Source organism: Lithobates pipiens, unplaced genomic scaffold (assembly GCF_037356315.1).
Source record: "Lithobates pipiens isolate NorthernLeopardFrog02 unplaced genomic scaffold, aLitPip1_a1.2 Scaffold_8, whole genome shotgun sequence".
NCBI lineage: Eukaryota > Metazoa > Chordata > Amphibia > Anura > Ranidae > Lithobates > Lithobates pipiens.
The window spans coordinates 621,325,742-621,338,680 of record NW_027507903.1 but is presented as its reverse complement, the minus strand read 5'-3'; the positions used below and the strand labels follow the sequence as shown (position 1 = coordinate 621,338,680).

At 46.1% G+C, this 12,939-nt stretch overlaps 1 protein-coding gene across 1 annotated transcript in view; it reads right to left on the bottom strand.

The window, feature by feature from the left end:
- LOC143962365 (uncharacterized) overlaps positions 1-387 on the bottom strand; it is a 54,941-nt gene extending 54,554 nt beyond the window's left edge. The window contains exon 1 of the mRNA XM_077471659.1: positions 231-387. The gene's annotated coding sequence lies outside the window, so the exon portion shown is untranslated. The remainder of the gene's footprint in view (positions 1-230) is intronic.
- Between the last annotated feature and the right edge of the window lie 12,552 nt (positions 388-12,939).

The following is a 12,939-nucleotide window of genomic DNA, read 5'->3' as shown; positions in this document are numbered from 1 at the left end:
TTTTTTATTTTTTTTTTTTAAATAATATATAATCTTCCCCTCTGACACCGTCCTCTTCCCTACTGACCCTGTCCACCGCCCCGCTGATGTCGTCCACCGCCCCACTAACGCTGTCCACCACCAGCTCCCTTGGAGTGAAGCGTTGGGCGCTGTGTAGAAATGGGAACATAGGGGCGCCAGGCTGAGTGCAGTATAAATCATATATTTAATAAAAACAAGTAGTAACTCACAGGTTAAATTAGATGAGTTCAGTATGTGGTGAAAACTGCCAGTCCTGGAGTCTCATAAATGTCTTCCCTTCGCAGCCTGGGGCACTGGTGTGATCTTACAGGGATCCAGAGAATGCTGGGAACCAGGAAGCAGCTGCTGGTGACTTCGCAAGCAATGCAATTACTCACAGAGGCACAGCAGGGCAATGCATTACAGCTTCTTCATCAGACCATGATTGGCTGGCAAACCTGGCAGTCTTAAATACAGAGGAAATAGAAACAGAGAGATCTGATGGGCTGGCCAGCCTGTCAATGAAATAGACAGGTTTAACCACTTTCAGCCCCGGACCATTTTGCTGGCTTAAGACCAAAACACTTTTTGCAATTCGGCACTGCGTCGTTTTAACTGACAATTGCGCGGTCGTGCGACATGGTTCCCAAACAAAATTGACGTCCTTTTTTTTCCCACAAATAGAGCTTTGTTTTGGTGGTATTTGATCACCTCTGCGGTTTTTATTTTTTTGAGCTATAAAGAAAAATAGAGCGACAATTTTGAAAAAAAAACTTATTATTTTTTTACTTTTTGTTATAATAAATATCCCCCAAAAATATATAAAAAAACTATTTTTTTCCTCAGTTTAGGCCGATACGTATTCTTCTACGTATTTTTGGTAAAAAAGTTATAGAGTTTACAAAATAGGGGATAGTTTTATGGCATTTTTATTAATATATATATTTTTTTTACTACTAATGGTGGCGATCAGCGTTTTTTATTGTGACTGCGACATTATGGCGGACATATCGGACATTTTTGACACATTTTTGGGACCATTGTCATTTATACAGCAATCACTGCTATACAAATGCACTGATTCCTGTGTAAATGACACTGGCAGTGAAGGGTTTAACCAGGGGGTGGTAGTGTAGGGGTTAAGTGTTCCTACGGGGGTGTTACTAACAATGGTGCTGTGTTCCTGGCTATGGTGGGGGCGTTCCTAGCTGTGGTGGGGGCGTTCCTGGCCGTGGTGGGGGCGTTCCTGGCCGTGGTGAGTGGGTTCCTGGCCGTGGTGAGTGCGTTCCTGGCTATGGTGAGTGCAGGGGTTAATTGTTCCTACGGGGGTGTTACTAACATAGGTGCTGTGTTCCTGGCTATGGTGCGTGCGTTCCTGGCTGTGGTGGGGGCGTTCCTGGCTGTGGTGAGTGTGTTCCTGGCTATGGTGAGTGCATTCTTGGCTGTGGTGAGTGTGTTCCTGGCTATGGTGGGGGCGTTCCTGGCTATGGTGCTGCGTTCCTGGCTATGGTAAGGCTACATTCATGGCAATGGTGGGTCTGCAGATGGGTACTGACCATTATTTTGCTTCACAGTTCTTTATTTAAAATTATTATTTTTTTCCTGAAACTTCCCTCTTAAAGTGAGGTGAAGAAAGGTGTGTGCTATACACCAATAAATACGGTATATCCAAATAACACGGCCAAGCTCGCCTCTTCCCCACACACTGCCACAAAGGCAAGGGAATTCTTGTTGGGCAGTGTATTAGAGCTCGAACGAACACACTTAGACCGAATTTTAATGGTTCAAAGAATATCAAGCAAAATGGTCAGCCCTCACGCATGTTCACTTTATCAAATCCGGCCCTCTTTGAAAAAAGTTTGGACACCCCTGCTATAGGCAAATTGTGGCACTGTAGGAATAGTGTTTTTTAGGTGTGGGTCTTGCTGTAGTACAGACCAGTGTTTTTTTAAAAATGCTCTCCATTTTGCAGTGTTTGTTGTGATATTGAGTTATGAATCTTGTTCGTACATTTTCTTGTGATCGCTGTTTTGATTTTGGAAGGTCATTGGTATTGTAAACCATATGAGCCTGATCAATAAGGTCTGGGGGGCAGCCTTTCTCTATAAATTTCTGTTTGAGATTAACCGGCAAAATTGACTTTTGGGGACATTTTTAACCCATCTCGGATGGTGACAGCTGGTGAAATGTAACAAAGAGTTCCCTTATGTGGGCTTGGTGAAACCTTTAGCTATAATTGTGGACTCTTGGTCATTGAGCTCCAAGTCCAAAAAAAAAAATATATGTATGATTTATACTGCACTCAGTCTGGCGTCCCTCTGTTCCCATTTCTACTGACACCGTCCATTGCCCTACTGACACCGTACATTGCGCTACTGACACCGTCCTCTGCCCTTCTGACACCGTCCTCTGCCTTACTGACACCATCCGCTGCCCTACTGACACCGTCCACTGCCCTACTGACACCGTCCACTGCCCAACTGACACCGTCCACTGCCCTACTGACACCTTCCACTGCCCTACTGACACCGTCCTCTGCCCTACTGACACCGTCCACTGCCCTGCTGACACCTTCCACTGCCCTACTGACACCTTCCACTGCCCTACTGACACCTTCCACTGCCCTACTGACACCGTCCTCTGCTCCACTGACACCGTCCACTGCTCCACTGACACCGTCCTCTGCCCTACTGACACCTTCCACTGCCCTACTGACACCGTCCTCTGCTCCACTGACACCGTCCACTGCTCCACTGACACCGTTCTCTGCTCTACTGACACCATCCTCTGCCCTACTGACACCATCCTCTGCCCTACTGACACCATCCTCTGCCCTACTGACACTGTCCTCTGCCCTACTGACACTGTCCTCTGCTCTACTGACACCGACCTCTGCTTTACTGACACCGTTTTCTGCCCTACTCACACCGTCCACCTCCCTCCCCATAGCCTCCCCTTCCGTTATATCGGTCCCCTTTCGATTCGATCAGGGAACCCACCCATCAGTGTCCCCTGCCCCGAAAGACCCCCATTGGACTGCCTTACTGAGAGCCACTTCGAGCCAGGAAGTGTGGGAGCCGGAGTTTGGGGGGGTGGAGCTCCTCTACTGTAGTGCTGTTTTCCTTCCTTCCATTGTGTGGGGAGCCTTGGGGAGAAGTGTGTCACAGACACAGGATTCAGAACACTTGCGAACTGGTGCACTCACTCACAGGGCTTCTGTTAGCAATTATTGGGGCCTCATACAACTAAACTCATGGGGCCCCCATCTCCTGAGAAGGGAAAGAGGTGGGGGGAGGGAGGTGAGAAAGGGGAAGGTAAGAGGAGGAGGTTAGAGAGAGGCAGTGGTGAGGGGCTGAGAGAGAGGAGGAGGTGGGGGTGAGAGAAAGGGGGGGAGGAGGCAGAAGAGAGAGGAGGTGAGAGTGGGGGCCGGGTGAGATGGTGGGGGTGAAAGGGGTGGGGATGAGAGAGAGAGGGGGGTGGGGGTGAGAGAGGGGGATTAGAGAAAGAGTGGTAGGTGCAGGAGAGGGGGTGAGCGAGAGGCAGAGAGAGAGAGAACAGAGAGAGAGAGAGGGGGGGGGGTGACACACAAGAGAGTGGGTAACACAGAGGAGGGGGGTGACACAGAGGAGGGGGGCTGACAAAGAGGAGGGGGGCTGACACAGCGGAGAGGGGGTGACACAAGAACATATGATACACATAATCAATTATATCACATTTCCTGTAAGGAAATCTTTACATCTTGATGTACATATGGGTGGGTACCCGGCTGTCCTGAAAGACTCTGGGAAAGAACGTTACCGGTAACTTAGTTTTTCCCCCAATCGTCTTTCAGGACAGCCCCCTGAGAGGATAACCGAGCACTTACCCTTAGGGTGAGACCACAGCTTGCAAGACCTTGCGTCCAAATTTCTGATCTTTAGCTGACCATAAGTCCACTCTATAGTGTCTTAGAAAAGTGGTGAAACTGGACCATGTTGCCGCTTTACAAATCTGTTCCGGCATTGCTCCAGCTCTCTCTGCCTGCGACGTTGCCATTGCCCTCGTGGAGTGTGCCCTGATTCCCTCTGGGATCTGCATACCTCCTAGCTTGTAAGCCTGTTCTATGGCTTCTCTTAGCCACCTGGCTATTGTGCTTCTTGAAGCTTTGTGTCCTAGCCTAGCTCCCGAATATAAAATAAAGACTAATTGTTTTTGTTGCTTCTAAATAATGTAAGATGCATCTCCTGACATCTAAATTATGGAATTTTACTTGTTCCTGAGAAGGATTTGAACAAAAATGATGGCAACACAATTTCTTGGTCTCTATGAAATCTTGAGGCCACTTTAGGCAGAAATCCTGGGTCCATTTTAAAGACTATATGATCCGGCAAGATCTGGCAAAAGAGGGGGCTGATTGATAGTGCTTCTATCTCGCAGAGCCTTTTGGCTGTAGTAATTGCTACCAAGAAGATTGCTTTAAGCGTCAGCCTCTTCAGGCTGCAATCCTTTAGTGGTTCAAAGGGGTCTGCCGTCATAGTTTGCAACACTAGTGACAGGTCCCACTTTGGAAAGGCCGTACCTTGTATCGGCCTCTGTCTGCTGACGGATTTAAAGAGTCTGATTATCCATGCATCTGAAGCTAAACTTTTTTCCTGGTAAACCGACAATGCTGACTCTTGACTCTTTAAAGGTATTTAGGCCTAGTCCTTTGTCTATACCACTCTGTAGAAATTCTAAGCCCTTGTACACACGATCGGAGATTCCAACGGAATGTGTCCGATCGGAGCGTTTTGTCGGATATTCTGACTGTGTGTGGTCTGCATTGGACTGTTTCCGTCGGAAAATATCAGTCGGACCAAATTTTCCAACTTGTCTGAAATATTTTCCGACAAAATGCTCCGATCTGACATACTCCGATCATGTGTAGAGAATTCCGATCGGACAAAGTGCCACGCATGCTCAGATCAAATTCCTACATCAAAGCTATTGGCTACTAGCCTGAACGTAGCCCCGTCGTAACGAAATAACATCATCACGTTCTGAACGATCGGATTTTCCGACAACTTCGTCCGACCGTGTGTATGCAACAGTTTCGGACAAAATCCATCGGACAAAATCCAACGGATTTGGTTGTCGGAATCTCCGACCGTGTGTACAAGGGCTAAGACTGCTACTGAGCTCTGTGTTTTGAAGTCGTTCTCTGTGCACCATCTGCTAAAACATCTCCATACTTTCTGATATATATTACGTGTCTCAACCTTCCTGCTTTTCAGCAGTGTTTCTATCAAGTGGCTTGAGAACCCTTTTGCCTTTAGCAGCTGTTCCTCAGATACCAGGCGGCTAACTTCCACCTTTCCACCTGTGGACAGTACACTGGGCCCTGGGATAGCAGGTCCTCCTGGACTGGTAGCAACCAAGGAGGCTCTATGGTGAGTTCTTTAAGCATAGAGAACCACGGTCTCCTGGACCAGTGAGGTGCTATGAGAATTAATGATGTGTTTTCTGTACGTAATTTTCTTATGACTGCTGGTAGTAGCACTGGTGGGGGAAAGGCATAACATTTGCTGAATGCCCATTTTTGCGCTAATGCATCTACTCCAAGCGCTCCGTCCTCTCTTCTCAGGAAGAAGAATGCTTGAACTTTCCTGCTTTCCTTTGAAGCAAATGAGGTATTCCCCATTTTTTTGTAATCTGGTCAAATACCTCCTGTTTTAGCACCCAATCTCCTTCTCTTACTTTTTTCCTGCTGAGGAAATCTGCCACTTTGTTTAAATCCCCTTTTAAGTGGACTGCTGAAAAAGAGTGTTTTTCTCTCCCAGTTTCAAGATTTTTTCTGCTAAAGACCATAGAGCTCCGCTTCTGGTTCCCCCCTGTTTGATTATGTAGGCTACTACCGACGAGTTGTCCGATCTGATCTGTATATGATGTCCTCTTAACTTTTTCTGGAAGGACTGAAATGCGAACCATACTGCCTTCAACTCTTTCCAGTTGGATGACCTCGTCCACTCTTCCTTCTCCCAAGTCCCTTGTGTTATCTGGGAGTCTAAATGTGCTCCCCACCCTGTACCACTTGCATCTGTGGTTAGGATTTGGGAAATGGGTAGGATCCATAGCCGTCCTTTGTTTATGTTTTCTGTCCTTCTCCACCACCATAAGGTCTTTTTTACCTTTGCTGGTACTAACACCTGTGTATCCAGCGACTCTTGCCTGTGATCCTATATCTCTAATAGGAACATCTGCAGTGGCTGAAAATGTAGACTTGCCCACTGTACCGCTGGGATTGCAGACGTTAGCAACCCCAGTGTTGACATTCTTTTCCTTATTGAACATGGTAGATTGGTCTGCATAGTTCTTATTTCTTTTTGAATTTTCCCTATTTTCTCCTTGGGTAAAAAAACTCTGTTGGACTGAGTCTATTATATATCCCAAATACTTTATTTGTTGCGTGGGTTGTACGTTTGATTTTTATACATTTACCAACCAACCTAGACTTTCTAAGAATGTCCTTGTGTATTTGAGGTTTTCTAATAACCTCCCGGGAGTTTTTGCAAACAGGAGAAGGTCGTCTAAATAGGCAATGATGGATATGCCCTTTAGTCGCAATGGTGCCAGAGCTTCCGCTAGAATTTTTGTAAAAATTCTGGGCGAAGATGATAGGCCGAAGGGTAGAGCCTGGAATTGAAGGTGTATGGTCTCCTTTCCTGTTTCTATTGCTAGCCTTAGAAACGTCTGACAACTTTGATGTATTGGTACGTGTAAGTATGCGTCTTTTAAATCTAGTGACGCCATATAACAGTCTGGGGGTAACAGAGCCTTTACTGAGTATATGGAATCCATTCTGAATCTTTTGTACGTTATGGATAGATTTAAAGGTTTGAGGTTGAGGATTGGCCTGACCTTTCCTGAGGGTTTCTGTACTCCAAATATGTGGGAGTAGAAGCCCTGTCCTCTTTCTTCTTTTGGTACTTTTATGATTACACCCTGTTTCCTGAGATCCTTTATGGACCTCATTAACCCTCTGGCTTTTTCTCTGTTTTTTGGAAGTTTGGTGGTGTAAAGTCTGTTTGGGGATGATTTTGAGAACTCTAGAAAATACCCTTCTCTTATTGTCCTTAAAAATAAACTGATTGGACGATATTTTTTCCCATTGTGAGATGAAGGCCCCCAGTCTTCCTCCCACCGAGATGGCTTCATTGTTTATTACGGGTTTGCTCAGGAGGACGAAAAATCGCTCCTCCTTTGCTTTTCCCTCTCTGGACTCAAGGTTTTCTTTGGTTATCTGCCTTGGGTGTTGAGAAACGGGCTTTTGTGTCCCCTCTTTGCCTCCTTTTATTTTGTTGAGGTTGACTCCAAGCTGCTTTCCGCTTTAGCGGAAACGCTTTCTTTTTGTCCACTGTACGGTCCAGTACCTTTTCTAATCCTGGCCCGAACAGCAGGTCCCCTGTAAACGGGATCCCGCACAATTTGGCTTTGGATGCGTAGTCCCCCTGCCATGTCTTTAGCCATAGGGACCTTCGGGTAGAATTGGCTAGAGCCGAAGATCTGGCTACCATGCATACCAGCTCTGGCGATGCATCTGCGATATACGCAATGCCTGAAGAGTGGGAAATGAGGAGAGAATCTGCTCTTTTGCAGTTCCTTCCTCAATATGTGCCTGAATACGGTTTAACCAGAACTCTACATTCCTGGCCACCACCGTGACTGCCATTGTTGGTTTTAGGCTTCCCACTGTGGAGTGCCAAGATTTCTTTAACCACTTTCAGACCGGACCATTTTGCTGGTAAATGACCAGAGGTCTTTTTACAATTTGGCACTGCGCTGCTTTAACTGGTAATTGCGCGGTCATGCAATGTTGTACCCAAACAAAATTTGCGTCCTTTTCTTCCCACAAATAGAGCTTTCTTTTGATGGTATTTGATTGCCTCTGCGATTTTTATTTTTTGCGATATAAATGGAAAAAGACCGCAAATTTTGAAAAAAAATTATAGTTTCTAATTTTTGTTATTAGAAAAATCCAATAAACTCAATTTTAGTCATACATTTAGGCCAAAATGTATTCAGCCACATGTCTTTGGTAAAAAAAAAGTCAATAACTGTTTATATTTTTTGGTTTGCGCAAAAGTTGTCACATCTACAAACTAAGGTACGTTTTCTGGAATTTACGCAGCTTTTAGTTTACGACTGCCTATCTCATTTCTTGAGGTGCTAAAATGGCAGGACAGTACAAAACCCCCCCAAATTACCCAATTTTGGAAAGTAGACCCCCTAAGGAAATTGATAAGTGGCATGTTGAGCCCATTGAATATTTTATTTTTTTGCCTCAAGCGATTGAATAATGACAAAAAAAAAAATTTTTTTTTTTTTTACACAAAGTTGTCACTAAATGATATATTGCTCACACATGTTATGGGCATATGTGAAATGACACCCCAAAATAAATTCTGCTGCTTCTCCTGAGTACGGGGATACCACATGTGTGGGACTTTTTGGGAGCCTAGCCGCTTACGGGTCCCCGAAAACCAAGCACCGCCTTCAGGCTTTCTAAGGGCGTTACAGTTTTGAAGGCCATAAAATGCCAAGATGGCACAAACCCCCCCCCCCAAATGACCCCATTTTGGAAAGTAGACACCCCTAAATTTAGGGGTACACTAGTGAGACTAGGTAATAAATGGCGGGTGCCCTGAAACTATAAAAAAATAACTAACCAACCAGCGTCACCTGTAACAGTTATATGGTGATCACTGGTGAAAGGGTTAACTAGGGGGCAATCAGGGGGCTTTATGCGGTAGTATATGGGGGTCCCTGGCGCTATAAAAAGTTGCGGCGAACCTAAATACCTACCTGCCTAACTAGCGTCACCTGTGACACTAATACAGCGATCAGAAAAACGATCGCTTATTAGGCTGGGTTCACACTGGAGCGATGCAGGAACGCCACGAATCCACGGCGGGTTCACGCATCACATGCCTCCCGGCGGCAGTTCACACTGCCCTATGCGAACTGCTGGGAGTGTCAGTGAAATGTTAATGACACCCCCAGATCAGTTCGCATATCGCAGTGCGATCTGCAAACTCGGATCGCATGGTGTGAACACCCATGCGATCCGATTCTGCTGCGGACCAAAAAAAGGGTCCCGTGCGAATTTGCGGCGGGTGCGGCGGGTGCGGCGCGAATTCAGCCATACTATCTGTATGGCTGAACTCGAATCGCACAGAGATTGGATGTGATTTGCACTGCAGTGCGAATCACATCCGTTCTCATAAACCGCTGCAATGTGAACCCAGCCTTAGTGACACTGGCGACGGGGGGGTGATCACGGGGTTAAACCTTTATTGGGGGGGTTAGGGGGGCACATTAGAACTAAAGGGGGCTAACCCTAACTGCCCTAACAGTTATTACAGTCACAAATGACACCAATGCAAAAAAAAATGCAATTGGTGTCACTGTGACTGGGGGGGCAGGGGTAATTGGGGGGGTGATCGGGGGGTAAAGGGGGGGTGTGAGTGTGCCTGGCATGTTCTACTGTGTAGTGTCGTGTTGGTGCAACTCACCGATCCTCTCTCCTCGGTGCCGGAACGAAAAATACCGACACGGAGGAGAGATTACATCACTTCCTCTCCTGTGTTTACATTACAGGAGAGGAAGTGATGTCATGGAGCATTTCTATTCGTCGGGATTGATCGCGAGGGGGTGGCCATGAATGAATGGCCGCCCCCTCATCCCGGATCGCTCCCGAACGAATACCGATCGCTGCAGGCACCGGGGGGGGGGGGGGCCCGATTGGGCCCCCCACCCGCGGGAAGGCAGGGACGTATATATACGCCCATATGCCTGCCCATGCCATTCTGTCGACGTATATCGTCGTGCGGCGGTCGGCAAGTGGTTAATAGAGAGTCCATTCTCTTATCCATTGCTTCAGATAAGACCCCCATATCCTCAAAAGCTAAATCTGTGTGCTGGGAGACTTGTGAGAAGGCTGCATCTAGCTTTGGGGTTTTGTTCCATACTGATGATTCGTCATCTGCAAAAGAAAACCGTCTCTTTAAGGCTTTAGAAAAAAAAATGGTTCTCTTTCTGGTTCCTGCCATTCTTTTTTAATTGCCTCTATTAGGACCTTGTGCACAGGAAAATTCTTCTTTTCCTGTTCTCCTAAACCCTCATACATTTGATCGTGTAGGGATAAAGGTTTCTTTTCCGTTTGTATATCTAATGTACATCGAGTGGGGTAAGAACCATAAATGTATTTTGTGGTGTTTACTTTTCCCCTCCTACCTTCTATTTTGTACCCTAAATGTTTTTTTCTTATCATTTTATTCATGTACATTTATACTTCCTTACAGACATATGTATTTCCTGAAGAAGCTCATTTAGAGCGAAACTAGTAGAAATATATCACCACCTGTGCCAGTCTGTATTTTGTTCAATGATTTTATTATTGAATAAACGTTGTCTGTTTTTTAACTTTGGTTTAAATACTTCTTACTAATGTCCCTACCTGTACCGCAATAGTCCACTAGCTCGCTTTTGTTTTCCAATAAGCCTGGTGTGGGAACCAGGCTTCCCGATCTATATTCCTGTATACTTAATGTGGTATGAATGGCTCCCAAAAGTTGATCTACCTCTTCTAATGAGAGCTTGTATCGGGAGGGTTTTCTGGAATCCCCTTCCAGTGCTTCACCCTCAGATTCTTGGGGGCCAGATGCTGCGCTGTCAGGCTGGTCCCCTGCCTCCTCCCTAGGGGCTACTAAAGGACTTGCACTAGTGGAAGTTAATGCTTGCATCTTTGTTGGGATGATTGTATTGACGGAGGAGCAGTCTGCAGCTGTGGGATCTGAAATCCTTCAAAAAAGGTTTTGAAAGATTCAAAGGTACTGGATAGTTCTTTAACAAAGGCAGCTAAATCATAAACCTGTTCAGTGGAATGTTCTTGCACTAGTTTATTAATACATTCCTTGCACAACGTTTTCCCCCAGGAATCTTTAAGTGTATTTTTACAAGAAGGGCACCTCCTTTTTGAGTTGTGAGAGGGCTTGGTTTTATCCGTTTCCTGCAATGACATAAAGAAAAAACCCCACAATATTAATACTGCCATACTCCTACCTGCCACAATGCAGGTGCACAGCCTCTTTCATGTGGGCTACCCTCACTAGGGGCCCCATGAACCACCCTCTGACACCGGAGGGACCTTGCCAACCCCCCCCCCCCCTTTTTTTACCCCTTTAACCATGTACCCTTGACGGGGGGGGGTTGTTGGGTGATAGTGGTTTAGGGCAGGGGAGTTCCACCCTAGGTTCCCCTTACCTTGATATGGCTGGAGCTGGTCTCTGCTGGAGTAGTGCCTTTTCCCTCTGTGTCCGACGTGCTGGTGTCACCACCGGAGCCTCCGCTGTCTCTACAGCGAATGTGGCTCCTCTCCAGCCCATGCCTGATGCCTGTTCATCTTTCATGGCCGGAAACCGGAAGCCACGAACCCAGAAGTGCACGCCCCTTTCGCCATATGTGACGTCACCCGCCACTGGCGCCGCCGATCACCATTTGCACTGATGAGTGCTTCACGCTGCTGGAGGTATGAGACAGCCGGCATGCACCCCCTTGCACCACCCTCGGAGCTGAACAGGCGTCCCCTCGACCTCTATCTGCGCTCAGTGATGCGGGGGGCGGCATACAGGTCAGTCTTTGTTTTTGCCCAAGCAGCCTCTGCTGCTTTTCAGGACATCTGCCTGGGTTTCCTTGGTGTCTCCCCTTTCTGGAGGAAACACAAATAACTGAGGAGCAGCAGGGGAGGAGGAAATTTATAAGAAGGCTGGCGCAGGTGTTTCCTACAGAGGGGAGGAGCCAAGGTCTCTCAGGTGGCTGTTCTGAAAGACGATTGGGGGAAAAAAATGCTTTTATTTCATTTGGCATGACATCTCATAACAACTTCAATGCATTAATAATGAATATACTGCTTTTACAATATGTTTTATTACCTTTTTGTTGCAGAATAACAGTATAGAAAGTGCACAAGTGTCAGTGAGTAGTTTTTCAGACACAACATACATAAAGTCATTATTACAGCACAGTGCATAGCAGACATTTTACCATCAAAGGCACGGGTTTAGAAAAAAAGACATAACAGGTTTTATATTACACTGGAAATCCACCTGGAAGTACTGGCATTATTAATTTTGTGTGGTGCCAGGCAGTTGGCCTATCAATCAAAATATGCACTTGAGCACCCGAGCTTACGAAGTCAAGTGGAGTTATGCTCTGTACACACGGTCGGAATTTCTGACAGAAAAAGTGCGATCGGATCTTGTTGCTGGAAAATCCGATCATGTGTGGGCTCCATCTGACTTTTTCCGTCGGAATTTCCGACACACAAAGTTTGAGAGAGAGTTTTCCGACAACAAAATCCGTTCATTTAAATTCCGATCATGTGTAGACAACTCCGACGGACAAAGTGCCACGCATGCTCAGAATAAATTACGAGACGAAAGCTATTGGCTACTGGCCCGTTTATAGTCCTGACGTACGTGTTTGACGTCACCTCGTTAAGAACGATCGGATTTTCTGACAACTTTGTCCGACCAAGTGTATGCAACACAAGTTTGGCACAAACTCTGTCGGAAAAAATCCGATGGATTTTGCTGTCGGAATGTCTGACCATGTGTACAAGGCATAAGTCACAGAGAGGAAGTAAAGAAGAGGAAAGACAAATGACGCTAAATAACATATACAGGTGTTCAATCTTCTTCCAAAGGGGCACTACCATCATCAGCTTTCTGTCACTTTAAAATAGTTTGTTTGGACCTAGCTGGTCCAAATGAATTATTACCTTTACTAACAGATGCACTCACTGTCGCCGCTGAATTTAGTATCAGCTACTGCAACAAAATCAAGTTGAGCTCAGCCATTCACAGGAAGCTTTGTATTTTCGGAATAGGTAAAAAGCTTCCTCTGATTGGCTGAGGTGGTGAG